General features: G+C 39.1%; 1 protein-coding gene across 1 annotated transcript in view; it reads right to left on the bottom strand.

The window, feature by feature from the left end:
• Positions 1 to 15,094, bottom strand: part of jak2a (Janus kinase 2a) — a 60,118-nt gene extending 45,024 nt beyond the window's left edge. Inside the window, exon 1 of the mRNA XM_066645150.1 lies at positions 13,577 to 15,094. The gene's annotated coding sequence lies outside the window, so the exon portion shown is untranslated. The remainder of the gene's footprint in view (positions 1 to 13,576) is intronic.
• Between the last annotated feature and the right edge of the window lie 1,626 nt (positions 15,095 to 16,720).

Here is a 16,720-nt window from a genome sequence, read left to right as displayed (position 1 = left end):
TCTTTCCTAATGCAGAGGTTTATAAACAGTCTCAGCTCCAATATTTGTTACTGGAAACTATTTTAGACCATTATAAAAATATAATAAACAAGAATCACTAAAAGTATTCATTCATTCATTGTCTGTAAGCGCTTATCCAGTCGCAGTGGGTCCGGAGCCTACCCGGAATCACTGGGTGCAAGGCGGAGTGACACCCTGCAGGGGGCCTCAGTCCTTCACAGGGCGACACACTCACACACTTACTCGCACACTTCCACCCATCAGTCAAAATCGGCCCGATTACCCTGTTGTTTGGGCCAGGCTTAAGACTCAATTATGCTCAAGGCTGTTCATAATTTGTGTTAATTTCCTCTGTATTTGTGCACATTATGGGATACTGAGAGAGTTGAGCGGTGCCGTTGGAAACCAGGGGGCAGTGTTGCCCATAGTTCAAGTGAAATACAATCAGTGCCATATGAATTCGAATAAGTGCAAAGACTTCTACATCCACATGTGGCAAAATATGTAATGGCCTCACAGACCAGCACTGTTTACATTGTGGCCTATATGGTATTTTTTTGTAATGACGTTACATTATCACCACCTCCTCCACCAGTAACCTTGACAGTAACAATATTTGAAATGGACGTATTTATTTATGTACATAAAGTGAGTATAAATTAGCCTTTAGAGCACCTGAAGAGGATCTTTATGTGCGCCGATGAATCAAGATATCCATGTATTTAAAAAAAATGTAAACTTTTTTTCAGTGGCAGCATAGTGGTGCTGTAGATAGTGTCAATGCCTCACAGCTCCACGGTCCCGGGATCAATCCTTGCTTTTGGTCACTGTCTGAGAGGAGTGTGGCGTGTTTTCCCTGTGTCTGTGTGGGTTTCCTCTGGGTGCTCCGGTTCCCTCCCACCGTCCTTAAACACGTCAGCAGGTGGACTGGCTGTGCAACAGTCCCTACAGGTGAGAGTAACTGTGTGAGTCAGACTGTGGTGGAGTGGTGTGTTCCTGCCTTGCACCCAATGATTCTAAGCGGGCCCTGGACCCAGTGTGACCCAGATCTGGAAGAAGCGCTATCAGAAAATGAATGAATATTTCTGTCAGAACAACATTACCAAATATATTAAAACATATTGCTGAACACAAGAACAGAAAGAGTCCAATCAACTTGTTAAAGAGGTGTTGTTAGCTGTGCATTTCTTCCTGTGGTGTACAACAATGTTTCATAGGCTACTTTCGAATGCTCATCATAAGTGGGTGCTTAAACTAAAACCAGCTACTTATAGAGCAAATAAACCTTTATGAGTCAAATACAAATATTTATTAATGCTGATATCAGGGTACTACTGTTGAGTGTTATAGTATAATATTATTATTAGGTGTCATTTTTGAGACCTAAAACATCACAAACCATCCACTGATAAACATACACAAACACACTCTGGCAACATGTTTTTTTGGGGTTATCAGTACGCCTGCACATCGAGCTGCAAGCTGACCCACACTTATCAGCTCAAACACACACACACACAGCTGGTAAAGATACCAACCTCAACACTAACCCAGTATCTGCGACACAAATTCTGTTGCAGTTTAAGAAAAGCTGTCTTACAGAACGCAATGTTCTCACAGATCAGTGAAACTAGTTTACGGCGGTAAAGTTAAGAAGACGTAAGACAGACAGACGTTAATAAGTAGTTTTATCATTTATATAATACCCTTAAAAACCCTTAAAAGTCTGCAGATAATGCTGTTGCTTCGTATTTACATACACACACAATAAATATTTTCAGTTCCGAGCAATGAAGGCTACACCCCTGTTCTTGCTGTTTTTGTTTTTAAACACATGACAGGCTTTAACCACACACCACTGACCCAACCCAAACTTTAACCACACAACCCCCACCCCCCCAATCCGAACAAACCACAGACGTACATATATTCACTGATCAATCACTAGATTAGAGCTACTGACAGGTGGAGGGTATAACGTTGAGTGTGTTTACATGCACTTAACAATCCATTCTTAATCAGGTTATGCAAGGTCTAGAAATCAGATTAAGAAATCACTATGTTAACTGGCTCAGCGTTTTCGATCCGATTTCTCTGTCTGTGACACATATTTTGAAGCTCTATTACCATTCTGTATCTGAAAATTCATTAAGTACCTCTCACTCCAACTAATCCTCACCACAAAGAAATGTCCAACAGCTCAGGTCTCAAAAAGCTTGTCTTTGTCTCACCCACAGAGTAGAGGAACAGAGAGAAGGGCAGCACGCTGTAATATTAAAAATCATAAGAAAATATGATCCATATTTGCAGGTAAAGTGGGCCCATGTTTACAAAAAGCCACAGTGGATTTTTTCTCTCAGGTCTTTTTGTGATATTATTGGCTGATGCAGGGCAGAAATCAGATTATTGCCATGTAATACTCACGTAAACTTTTCCTATTATCTGATTTCACAAGTGCATGTAAACATATTGAATTTCAGATTCATTCATTTATTATCTGTAAGCGCTTATCCAGTTCAGGGTCGCGGTGGGTCCTACCTGGAATCATTGGGCGCAAGGCGGGAATACACCCTGGAGGGGGCGCCAATCCTTCACAGGGCAACACACACAGTCACACATTCACTCACACCCTCACACCTACCAACACGTTTGAGTCACCAATCTACCTACCAATGTGTGTTTTTGGACCGTGAAAGGAAACCAGGGCACCCGGAGGAAACCCACGCAGATACAGAGAGAACACACCACACTCCTCACAGACAGTCACCTGGAGGAAACCCACGCAGATACAGAGAGAACACACCACACTCCTCACAGACAGTCACCCGGAGGAAACCCACGCAGACACAGAGAGAACACACCACACTCTTCACAGACAGTCACCCGGAGGAAACCCACGCAGATACAGAGAGAACACACCACACTCCTCACAGACAGTCACCCGGAGGAAACCCACGCAGATACAGAGAGAACACACCACACTCCTCACAGACAGTCACCCGGAGGAAACCCACGCAGATACAGAGAGAACACACCACACTCCTCACAGACAGTCACCCGGAGGAAACCCACGCAGACACAGAGAGAACACACCACACTCCTCACAGACAGTCCCCCGGAGGAAACCCACGCGGACACAGGGAGAACACACCACACTCCTCACAGACAGTCACCCGGAGGAAACCCACACGGAGACACAGGGAGAACACACCACACTCCTCACAGACAGTCACCCGGAGGAAACCCACACGGAGACACAGGGAGAACACACCACACTCCTCACAGACAGTCACCCGGAGTGGGAATCGAACCCACAACCTCCAGGCCCCTGGAGCTGTGTGACTGCGACACTACGCCACCGTGCCGCCCTTGAATTTCAGGTTGAATTTCGACCCCATAAATTCGAGTCTTAAAAATTAAAATCGTTAAAATAGATGTCACCCAGCAGGCTTCTCAGGAAATATAATCTTCCACAGAGAGATGGACTGCAGTGTTTAACTAGACTGAACTTTTCTGGCTCTTATTCTTTGTAACCTCTACATATTGAGCCCATTGTTTTGTTGTTAAGTTATTGTGGCTGAATTGAAGTTATGTTATTTTGTAAAGATTTAATTTATAATTGTTTTAATGGTTTAAGAGATCATCTCCGGCTCTGAATTTGTTCAATGCTGTGTTATATATTTTTGCATTCAGGTGTATTATGAGTAGTTTTTTCACTTTTTACTTTTTTACTTTTACTTAATTGGATGACTACTTTTTACTTTAAAAAGTAACAATACACTTACTTGAGTACAATTTTTGGCTACTCTACTCACCTCTGCTTCTGACTAATTTAGAAACACAGCATCATCTCTGTTTACCTTTACAGCAAAACAGGCCAATACACCAGTGTGGGTTTATTCAAGGCGACTGGACCTCCATCACAAAGCCTTTAAAGTCTGATGTTTAAACAGAAATGTAATTATTTCTACATAAATTACGGGGTCCCAGTGATGCCCTGTTCCTACTGTATAAATTATGGTTAATAAATATAAAAAATTAGTAAATATCACCATTGAATTAAAATGTTTTCATGATCTGAATGTTGTCTTGTGTTAAAAAAAACATGTCATTTCTCTACAGTGTCCTTTTCTTTTTCATTTTTTAAACATGCTGAAGTTCGGGGAATTTGCTGGAGTGATGTAATATAAACATCATGTCGTTCAGGACGGTGTATGATCAAGGAAAGCCTGTCTGTTCATAAAAAACTACAAAACTGAAGACACAGTTAAATGTGAAACCTTGTGTTAATGGCAGGAGCTGAAAAGATTACATTTACGGTGATGTTTAACCTCATCACGTAATTAACCAGAAGTATTAAATATTTTATAAAGGAACAGCATGTATGTAGAAATGTTTAAATCCATATTAAGCTCTGATTGATTAAAGAGTGCTGCATGGCACGGTGGCGCAGCAGGTAGTGTCGCAGTCACACAGCTCCAGGGACCTGGAGTGGGTTCGAGTCCCGCTCCGGGTGACTGTCTGTGAGGGGTGTGGTGTGTTCTCCCTGTGTCTGCGTGGGTTTCCTCCGGGTGACTGTCTGTGAGGAGTGTGGTGTGTTCTCCCTGTGTCCGCGTGGGTTTCCTCCAGGTGACTGTCTGTGAGGAGTGTGGTGTGTTCTCTCTGTGTCCGCGTGGGTTTCCTCCAGGTACTCTGGTTTCCGCCCACAGTCCAAAAACACACGTTGGTAGGTGGATTGGCGACTCAAAAGTGTCCATAGGTGTGAGTGAATGTGTGTGTCTGTGTTGCCCTGTGAAGGACTGGCGCCCCCTCCAGGGTGTGTTCCCGCCTTGCGCCCAATGATTCCAGGTAGGCTCTGGACCCACCGCGACCCTGAATTGGATAAGCGGTTACAGATAATGAATGAATGTATGAAATGGAGATCCGCAGTCTCATTAAAATATTGATCAAACCACTCACTCTCTGGTGTCGTGGCTTTAACAGTTTGAAGATCTGTAGAGTTGTATAAAGTTAAACAAAGAGCTGCGGTGTGTGTGTCACAGAAACACCTCCACATATGAACTAGAGATTATGATCAAATCTCAGCAGCTTTCAAAACTTCTCCGTCTGATCGTCCAGTGAAACACTATCGTTGAGTGGAGCTCGGCTAAACAGTAAGACCCGTATTAAATTCGTAGTGATGTACACAAAGGGACGAGTGTGTCCCAGTTCTACTCTCAGACCCTTTGATCATTTGTGCCCTATAGCGCATAACATCATTAAAGTGCTTATTTCAAGGGAGGCTTTTGTACTCAGGGCAAGAACTGGAACGAGATTGTGAAACTGCTTTGTGCTGGGCGATATGAGCACAAATCAATATCACGAGTAATTGTACATTTTACCATGATTACGATTAATGAACGATTATTTTGTTGTTGTATTTGTGACCCTCACAGTTCAGTGACGAGGCCTGTGCTGTAAATACGCTCCAGTGTTAAAGCTGGGATATTTTTTCTAATGACGCTGGGAGCTTGTTCCTCTCACTTTCTGAGCACTGTTTATATTTGGTGTGAGATTGTGCTTCAGTCGCTGAAACTGTTTTTTCTCAGTGTTTACATTTTCTTTTTGTTCAGTGTCGTCTTAATTATAGTCAACACACAGCACGTCCAAACCACAGACGCTGTGTTTTCCTTTGGTACGAGCTCGAGTCACTTGGTCGGCTTCTGCGTTTATGTTGTTTCCATGTGGCAGACAGGGGCAGAGTCACGTGACTACAGTTTGGTAGCGCGGTTTTAAAAAGACAGTAGATGAACACAGAGTGGGGGCGTAACAGAATAAAAATGATCAATATAGAAGTTCTGAATGTCTGATTTCGATTAATTGTCCAGCTTTTTAACCAGAATTTTAAAAATCTGAATATTTCACCGCCTCACAATTTCAAGTTTATTATGCCATGCAAATATAAAATATTCATATAATATATATCAATTATTCAAAATTCAGATACAAATCTAATAAAAATATGTAAAATATAGATTTAAACACTTAAGTCACTGATTTAGCTCCAGATCACAAGAGGCTATGTCATCTGAAGTACATTAATGAAAGTGTAATGGATGGAAACATGACACAATTCTCTAAATTTTTTTCTGCTGAAATTTCTTTTTAAAAAAATATAGACTGAAACCCAAGGTACCGATGTGTGAGGGACTGACTGGTGTTTCGCTGGCTACAATATCCCACTGCTTGACAAATGCCACTGTAATGAGATAATCAGTTATTAATTTCACTAGTCAATTAAACTTGGGTTTAATCTTGTGGCTGAAGGTTATAAAAGTGCCCCCCATTAGCATTTAAGCCCAAATCTAAATTTAAACATAAACTACTGGGTTACTACAATCAGGACATTTTTGTCCTGAAAATGAATGGAACTTTCACACTCATACATGCACACAGACTCACACACACACACACACACCTTTTACTACATGTATAAAAAGAGGTCTCATACATACACAAAACTATCTTCTATGAAGCACTCACTACTTAAAGCTCAGCAGGAGGACTGTATTCGGTTATGAAGCTATCACTGATTCACACTCATAAACAGAACTCTGCTGTATCTGTTCTTCATATTCAGACCACAAAGACAGACACATCACAATGAGACCCCATTCACCCTGAACTTTTGTTGATATTGTGTCCAAACTAAAAAAAACATATGAACAAAAATCATATTAGCAATTTTATGCTTAATAAAAACCTTTTTAATTTGACCATAATATCAACATTTAACAATGAGTTTATTAAAAGAGCAGAACATTCAGGCAGCACTGGACTATGCTGCATTTTAAATATTTTAAAATAAATAATAACAATAAAAAATTCTGAATGTGTGAGTGTGTGTCGCCCTGTGAAGGACTAGTGCCCCCTCCAGTGTGTGTTACCACCTTGCGGCAATGATTCCAGGTAGGCCCTGGACCCATCTGCCTCCCTCTCTATCCACTGGGTTCCAGAAATTAATGTAAAAAGTTACAAAATAAGCAACAAAAATTTGGGTCAGTCGAAACTTCTACAGTTGAAGAGTGCAATTCGTTTTCACAGCACTGTCCAGAAATCAAGGGGGCGTGAGTATAACTCCTAAAGTTACACAGTGCAGTTTCTGCAGTGCCAAGCCCAATGCTGAGTAGTAATGACAGAGGCTCTATTTGGGTTTGAATTTTGATTCCTCAGTTTACAGATGTGAAAACTGATGCATGCTAACATCCCTATAGTGCAGGAACTATTAATTTTCCCTGCAGTTTTTAATTTTTTTTACTTGCGAGTATATAAACAGCATTCTGCTTATTACTGCAAACCAGCAATGAACACACGGGAACGCACACTTTTAATGAGAAATACACACTCACATTGAACAAATTTACAGTCAAAACACACTTTTTTTTACATTTTCTGTGTACACGCCCTCTTTCGGTTCCCCTATAGTTTTACGAAAGAACCCGCTGGCCGGAGTACACAAGAATATTTCATCATGTTCATGCCTGCATTATTCCAGCACAGTCAGCTGCTTCCTCAGTCACATCTGGGTCTGACCAGAAGTGTAAACGGCAAATCGGATTACGATCAGTGCCTAGGTGTCATTACTGCTGTGTGATGAATGTGCAGAAAGACAAGGAGCATGTAGGCATTTGTAGTTCGCGCATGTGGTAAGGGTGTATATCACACAAACTACATGAGGACGCACAGATTCAGAAAGATGCTTCAATAAAGGAGTGTGTTCCTGAACAAAAACTACAACACCTCACGTCACTAAACAATAGAACAGAGTTGTGTTTGTACAGGACACTAAGCTGGGCTGAGTAGAGCTGGGCTCCTAGAGCTTTCACCTTCATAATCCCCTCAGTTAAAAGCCTTAGTTTAGGTAGGTGTCCAGCCTTCATGTATTCTGATGATTACATGAACAACCAAGGCAAGAAAGCAAGGTTAGATATAGAGCTGGGCGATATGGCCAAATTACTTTTCACGATAAGGTTTTCTATATTGATCAATCTCGATATTTATCGTGATATTAACATTTTGTCACACTGTGACAAAGGACATCCTTCTAAATATATATATTTATATATACATATATATGCACATATAGTATTCACATTACTCAAATTCACAAGGAAAGATTTCACTGGAACAATAACATTTCCTTACCACATAAAAATTAATGATATCTTTGTCTTGTGTCATGAAAACATTCTTAGGGCATTACCACCCCAAGTGTTTAAGGGGTTGCTATCCCAGACGAAATACACATAGCGAACAGGAGACTATAACATATTTAATATAAATGTTTATACATTTAATACATACACACAAGCACTTGAATTAAACCTAGATAGCGTGTAGCTGGATGTGCTAACCGGGAATAGAAATGAAGGTTTATCGAACTCTATTTCCCAAAGCTTATCATCGTTATCGGGCAAAAATTAATCACGAAACATATCGATATCGTTTTATCGCCCAGCACTAGTTATTTGGTAAAAACGTACACACCTAAATATGTGATGTCTCACGCTATTTGGTCAAACAAACATTATTTTTCTGGAACCCCATGGATAGAGAGGGAAGCAGATTTTATAGGAGTATATTTTATTAATTTACTCATTCATTCATTCATTATCTGTAAGTGCTTATCCACTTCAGGGTCGCAGTGGGTCTAGATGACTTCTAAAAGAGACAAATATTCTGAATTTATCACAAGAAAATGTTTGAAGAGGTTTTAAGTAATAAAGAACCATATATCGGCTAAATTATCATCCAGCTGACTGATGACCCTTGAAAGCTTATTTACTGTTGTTTTGCTATACATTCGTCTGACATAATTATAATTTATTATTAACAGGTTTTATACAGTTTTTCAAAGTCAAATTCAAGCACTTTTCATGCCCTTTCAAGGTCAATTTTCAAGCTTTTCCAGCACCTTACCATTGTAGTAAATTCTTTATTTATTCAAATACATACATACTCAACTAAAATCGATAATAAACATCGAGAACTGTATTTGGTAACAGCAGAAGGATGACTTTAAAAATAAATCAAAGTTTCAAAAGGTGTCACCTGTTTATAAGTAGACTTTCTTTGCTATTTCCTTAAGTTACGTTATTTTTATTATGTTGTCCTGTGCTTTTGTGCGCGAAATCTTTAAACGTGCATGTTTATATTTTCACCTAGTATTTTCTACTATTGGCATGAAAATGACGCCATGAAAACTAGCATTACTCAGTTGTATTGCACACAGTGCACATCATTAAGCCTGCAAATTCGGCAGCTAGCAGAGTACATAAACACATGAGCATTCGCGTTTTCTCAAAAATTCTCCACTAAGATGTACCTTTCATGTGACGGAGAGCGCAGACCCTCCCATTGTGAAAAGCTACAGGTGTTTTTGTAGGCTTTGCAGGAGGCTACTTGTGGGTTTTTTCCTTGTCTTATCCATTGTTTGTGTTTGTGATTTTAGAGGCAGAGCTAATTAAAATGGCAACTTCCTGCATTTTGAAGGAGTTCTCTCTGACTCCGACTGTGTCTTCGCGGATGCGGGTCACACATGAAAGCACACTGGCAGATCGCAGTTACATGTTACCTTGCAGTGTATTGGTCTCAAACAAGCTATTTGAGCCAGGCCTTTTAGGTGAACAATAGAAGCAAGCTCTTGTCCAAGAGCCATTCCTTTCTTTCCTCTAACCAGAGCAGATTGTTAGGGTGATTCTCTCCTCCATGGTATAATGAAGAGCCATTTTCGAACCCAAAGTCTGCACTTCTGGGTGAGCTGAGTCAAATGATTTTGGTTCACCAAAAAGACTCAGAATTCCCATCATTAACACACGCACAGGCGCTAGCGAGACCATGTGGAGCAGGTTTCATTTTAGGCTCTGAGACTTATTTTATTTGTCCATCTAATAGGTGAACTTTTCAGCCATTTGTTGTTAAAGAAATACAGGTACAATTTCAAGCACTTTATCCAAAATTCCAGCACTTTCCAAACTGGAAAATACAACATTAATATTCAAGCATTTTCATGGATTTCAAGCACCCGTACAAACCCTGTATTATCACTCACATAATTAACAGCAATTACATTTTATTTTTATTCACTATGTTCTTTAGCTAAAGAAAAATCAATGCCAATGTTTTTCAAATCTGCTCCACTCAAATAACTCGAAGAGAATAGAAACTCGAAACCTGAGGACTCACTCACTGGGCAGCTGCTGTAAAATTTGAAATACATGACTACACAGAGTAATTTCTAAACTATATCCGTTACTCTCTAAAACACAGGTGTTCATTTGAGACAAACTGAAAATCTCACCAAAGCTGATCTTATGATCTTACTAGTTCTAAAGTAATGAACTAAAAAAAATCCCTTGTAGTTTTTCTCTGTTATCTGTGGTAATTCATTTGAGCACTGATTATGCACTGCACTGATAATGAATTACCACTAATTACCAGTATAAATAATTCTATTTAACTGTATATTGCAGCTTAATTCATAATTCAGTTTGACTGCTCAAAATGGGTTCTGCCAAAACAAGGCAATCTTCAAATGTCCACTGACTTCTATTGTAAGTTTGTTTTGGGTCGTTATGTTTCCTCTTTTTACTGAGACCCTGAAATGGATTAAGCAGGAAAGAAGATGATGATGTTTCCTCATTTTTTCAAATTCATTATCTATGGTATTTGACCATGTGACAGAACCATCAGACACAGATTGGGCTGCAACTGATATAATATCCCTTTAGTTTTCTTGTGTGTAGAATTAAAGATTTAGAACAATTACTACATGGCAGTGCTCCAATACAACAAAGTGTTACTGATGCAAAGCACTTAAAAGAACACCGTGTGCAGGTCCTAATAGTGTTGCAATTCCTAAGCATCAGAGAGTGAGTGAAGCAGCTTTCCCATATGAACTCCGGCTAAACTCCAGAGAAACTCTGAAGAACCAGGTCCCTTCACACAGACACACAGCGGGAGATCTTCTATGTCAGACATGTTCCTGAAGCTGAAAATGTTCTGCATGCTTTAGGCATGGGCTCTGTTCACACATAACTTACTCAGACTTTATCCGGAGTTTCTACTGGGGCACTAGGAGGATATAAAGCCCACAAAGTCCAAGAGAAATATTTTGGTGTTTGCGTTCACACACACACTCCAGGCAAGCACTGGAAAATTTTAGTCATCACGTGTGAAAGGGGCTTGTCAGCCACTCTGGATCCCTAGGGCACACACTAGACAGGGGGCCAGTCCATTACAGGGCTTCACCCCCTCATCCTTACACTCCTATAACCTATAACAATTTGCACACATTCACCCACTGAAATATCAGCTTGTTTATATTCCATATTGTCCATTTACATTATCACCCAGATGTATTCCTTAGATTTGCAAGTGTAAGACAGTGTCGCAACTTAGCCTAAAAGGGTGGAAAGTACCCGGTCCATTCTTCCTGGTCCTCACAACTAAAAGTGAAACTGTACTTTTTCTCTGGGAAGGATTTCTTGTAAATGAACACTAATATAAAAAAGCTCCTGCTTCAGGCTCTTCCCTTTTCCAAAGCATTTCATGTTCCAACATGTGATGCATTTAAACCTTCGAAGTTAGCCATGGTATTAAAATAAAACTCGCTGACACTGGTCTGAGTGCTGATATTTTTTGTACTTCTGCTATTAATAATAAGCATTTATTATTAATAAATGAAGAGCAGTAAACACTGAATGTAGGCTAGTTTTTTTTAATCAGGTTCATACAGAATAGTAAGAGGTGCTTATTATTTTTATCAACCAACGCCGCACAAAGCCTCTTCACACTCCTACAATTACTGAGGCATTACAGGACACATCCCACCACCAATACAGCTTCACATCCCTAGTCAGTTCAGCACAGATCAGAAAGAACTGATGACTAGAGTTCCATGGCCTGTTTAGGCAAATCATAGATCACAAAATGTTATCAACTAATGTGAGATACAGTATATCTGTACGTCATACGTCAACCGATTAGAAACTAAGTAGAAACTAATTACTAACACTGTACAGCAATAATGCTGTATATAATTTCATCAGACCTACACCAATATTTCTGGTGCAAAAACCCTAGTATGGCATCACCTGTTAGAGGTGAAATTACTGAATAATTACTAAGTAACGACTACAAAATATACATTTAATATACATTTGATACGTCATTGTGGGTGACATTATAAAAGGATTAGGAATATTATTGAAGCCCTGAACTGAGAATAACTGTAATCTTGTAGAGTCCAGACATAAAGTATATTAAAAGAGCAAAATATCATTTTTGACAGCTTTATTTTGAACAATTACAGGTTCTTGTGTCTTCATAATAATATTTTTAAAGGTTTTAATTTAACGTTGTGTAATCTGCACTTCATGTCCCTTTCCAAAAAAGACAATCAGTGCCTTTAACCGCCTCCAGACTCTGGGAGGCCTGGAAATAATGGTGAAGCTACTTCACCAAGCCCAAATACTGCTTTGCTTACTATGCCTGTATTAGGGTGTAAATAAAGGCATAAAACGGTCCCAATTCCCCACTGCAGGTGACCTCACAATATTATAAAACTGACGTATTAAGAGTGTTTCCACTTAACTTCATTCTAACATGGACGTGGTTGGTATTTCTGTGTTTTTAATATCAAATTTTCCTTATGAATCTGCACAGTGATGTTGGATCATATCAGTATCTGAAGATTCACATAAAACATCAGCACTGAACAGATGTTCTGACTAATATTTCAAATCATTATTTGATGATGGTTATGTGGGGCTACCATGCTAATATATGTGAAATTTATTTATTTTATATTATAACCCCCGCCACCATAAAAAAATTAATGCCAAACCTGATGTTGTGAGTTATATCAACATCTACAATTTTTTCAATATTCAAGCATCAATATCTGAATCCCCAATACATATTTAATATTTGAAATGTGGAAAAATCGGACATTGATATCAGATTCACACATTTGAAATATCAGTGCATTTCTGTCCTGTCTTTCTCTCTTTCTCAAGTATTTTACACAACTGCAGTCTTTGTATGTCTTTCATATTAATTAATCTGATTATTATATTATAATTCATAGCACCTGGAAGTTTTAGTGAAAGGGAAAACCTGAGTTAACTCTATTTTCTCTTTGGTATTTGCTCAGTTTTCAAATATTGTCTCCTATTTCTGCAATAACTTTACCCTGTTTTATTAATAAACTTCTAACTCTTAAAATTATACATTTTTCTCACACCAACCATGGAAAATTCAATGTTTTTAGCAGTTTTCTTATTCGATTTTGCTAAGACAACACTTTTCCCCTTCAGATATTAAACTGTCCGGTATTTATTTAATAAAAAAATGCTTATATTTTACTTTGGCAAATAAACCAAGTTCTACCTTCAGTCTCAACTCCAAAGTTTTATAGAAAACAGCGTAAAATTCAAGGAATAATAACATTCTTTGGTGTAATATACAACGTTAAGCATTTACAGCTGAAGGGTTAAATCTGCTAATATCTATAAAACATGCAAAAAACTCTTACCTGACTGTTGTGTAGATTGAACTCCAGTGTTGAGTAGAAAAAGTCCTCCGGGGAAGAAATACAAGTCCCAAAAGTCATCAGCACTCGATAAAGAACAAAAACAACACGTTCTAGTCCGACTTCAACCCAAGTCTTTATTGAGTTTAAGATTATTCGCTGAGTTTGTTCTCTCGTTGTTTAGGCTAAGCTAACCCAAAACCTGTCAGCTAAAGCTACGCTAGCCACAAAATGGTTCACGTTACATGGGTAAAAAACCCGACAAACGTTATTTTACCTAAAGACTGCCCAGTAAGAGTCCCCAGAGTTCGATCATCTGGTCTAAATTCAGGACTTGAACGAGGAAGCTTCTCGCAAAAGTATGTTGCGGTGTCTGTTATCTGAGTACATCTGAAGACTGCTGCTAACAGTCAGAGGGTGGTAGAGCATCTCCATATTAAAACCTCACTGAGCTCAAACACCTCATTGGGCTCAAATAATTCTCACAGACCTCAGATACACCTCACGGAGCTCAAATACATCTCACAGACCTCAGACACACCTCACAGAGCTCAAATACATCTCACTGACCTCAGAACTCACAGAGCTCAAATACTTCTCACTGAGCTAATATACTCCTCAATGATTTTAGGAATTCTGATCTTAAATATAGCTCAAATACATCTCACTAAACTCATGTCTCACTAAAATCAAACACACATCTTTTGAGTTCAAATGCTTCTTGCAGACCTAAGATACACCTAGTACGTCTCACTGAGCTAATATACTCCTCAATGTTTTCAGGAATTCTGATCTCAAATATAGCTGAAACACATTTTACGGAACTCACACCTCACTGAGCTCAAACACACCTCATTGGGCTCAAATAATTCTCACAGACCTCCGACACACCTCACAGAGCTCAAATACATCTCACTGACCTCAGAACTCACAGAGCTCAAATACTTCTCACTGAGCTAATATACTCCTCAATGATTTTAGGAATTCTGATCTTAAATATAGCTCAAATACATCTCACTAAACTCATGTCTCACTAAAATCAAACACACATCTTTTGAGCTCAAATGCTTCTTGCAGACCTAAGATACACCTAAGCACAAGTACGTCTCACTGAGCTAATATACTCCTCAGTGTTTTCAGGAATTCTGATCTCAAATATAGCTGAAACACATCTTACGGAACTCATACCTCACTGAGCTCAAACACACCTCATTGGGCTCAAATAATCCTCACAGACCTCAGACACACCTCACAGAGCTCAAATACATCTCACTGATCTCAGAACTCACAGAGCTCAAATACATCTCACTGATCTCAGAACTCACAGAGCTCAAATACTTCTCACTGAGCTAATATACTCCTCAATGATTTTAGGAATTCTGATCTTAAATATAGCTCAAATACATCTCACTAAACTCATGTCTCACTAAAATCAAACACACATCTTTTGAGCTCAAATGCTTCTTGCAGACCTAAGATATACCTAAGCACAAGTACGTCTCACTGAGCTAATATACTCCTCAATGTTTTCAGGAATTCTGATCTCAAATATAGCTGAAACACATCTTACGGAACTCATACCTCACTGAGCTCAAACACACCTCATTGGGCTCAAATAATCCTCACAGACCTCAGACACACCTCACAGAGCTCAAATACATCTCACTGATCTCAGAACTCACAGAGCTCAAATACATCTCACTGATCTCAGAACTCACAGAGCTCAAATACTTCTCACTGAGCTAATATACTCCTCAATGATTTTAGGAATTCTGATCTTAAATATAGCTCAAATACATCTCACTAAACTCATGTCTCACTAAAATCAAACACACATCTTTTGAGCTCAAATGCTTCTTGCAGACCTAAGATATACCTAAGCACAAGTACGTCTCACTGAGCTAATATACTCCTCAATGTTTTCAGGAATTCTGATCTCAAATATAGCTGAAACACATCTTACGGAACTCATACCTCACTGAGCTCAAACACCTCATTGGGCTCAAATAATTCTCACAGACCTCAGATACACCTCACGGAGCTCAAATACATCTCACAGACCTCAGACACACCTCACAGAGCTCAAATACATCTCACTGACCTCAGAACTCACAGAGCTCAAATACTTCTCACTGAGCTAATATACTCCTCAATGATTTTAGGAATTCTGATCTTAAATATAGCTCAAATACATCTCACTAAACTCATGTCTCACTAAAATCAAACACACATCTTTTGAGTTCAAATGCTTCTTGCAGACCTAAGATACACCTAGTACGTCTCACTGAGCTAATATACTCCTCAATGTTTTCAGGAATTCTGATCTCAAATATAGCTGAAACACATTTTACGGAACTCACACCTCACTGAGCTCAAACACACCTCATTGGGCTCAAATAATTCTCACAGACCTCCGACACACCTCACAGAGCTCAAATACATCTCACTGACCTCAGAACTCACAGAGCTCAAATACTTCTCACTGAGCTAATATACTCCTCAATGATTTTAGGAATTCTGATCTTAAATATAGCTCAAATACATCTCACTAAACTCATGTCTCACTAAAATCAAACACACATCTTTTGAGCTCAAATGCTTCTTGCAGACCTAAGATACACCTAAGCACAAGTACGTCTCACTGAGCTAATATACTCCTCAGTGTTTTCAGGAATTCTGATCTCAAATATAGCTGAAACACATCTTACGGAACTCATACCTCACTGAGCTCAAACACACCTCATTGGGCTCAAATAATCCTCACAGACCTCAGACACACCTCACAGAGCTCAAATACATCTCACTGATCTCAGAACTCACAGAGCTCAAATACATCTCACTGATCTCAGAACTCACAGAGCTCAAATACTTCTCACTGAGCTAATATACTCCTCAATGATTTTAGGAATTCTGATCTTAAATATAGCTCAAATACATCTCACTAAACTCATGTCTCACTAAAATCAAACACACATCTTTTGAGTTCAAATGCTTCTTGCAGACCTAAGATACACCTAGTACGTCTCACTGAGCTAATATACTCCTCAATGTTTTCAGGAATTCTGATCTCAAATATAGCTGAAACACATTTTACGGAACTCACACCTCACTGAGCTCAAACACACCTCATTGGGCTCAAATAATTCT

The sequence above is a fragment of the Hoplias malabaricus genome, chromosome 15 (assembly GCF_029633855.1).
Source record: "Hoplias malabaricus isolate fHopMal1 chromosome 15, fHopMal1.hap1, whole genome shotgun sequence".
Classification (NCBI taxonomy): Eukaryota; Metazoa; Chordata; class Actinopteri; order Characiformes; family Erythrinidae; genus Hoplias; species Hoplias malabaricus.
The sequence above is the reverse complement of the archived record's forward strand: the minus strand, read 5'-3'. Positions and strand labels throughout refer to the sequence as shown.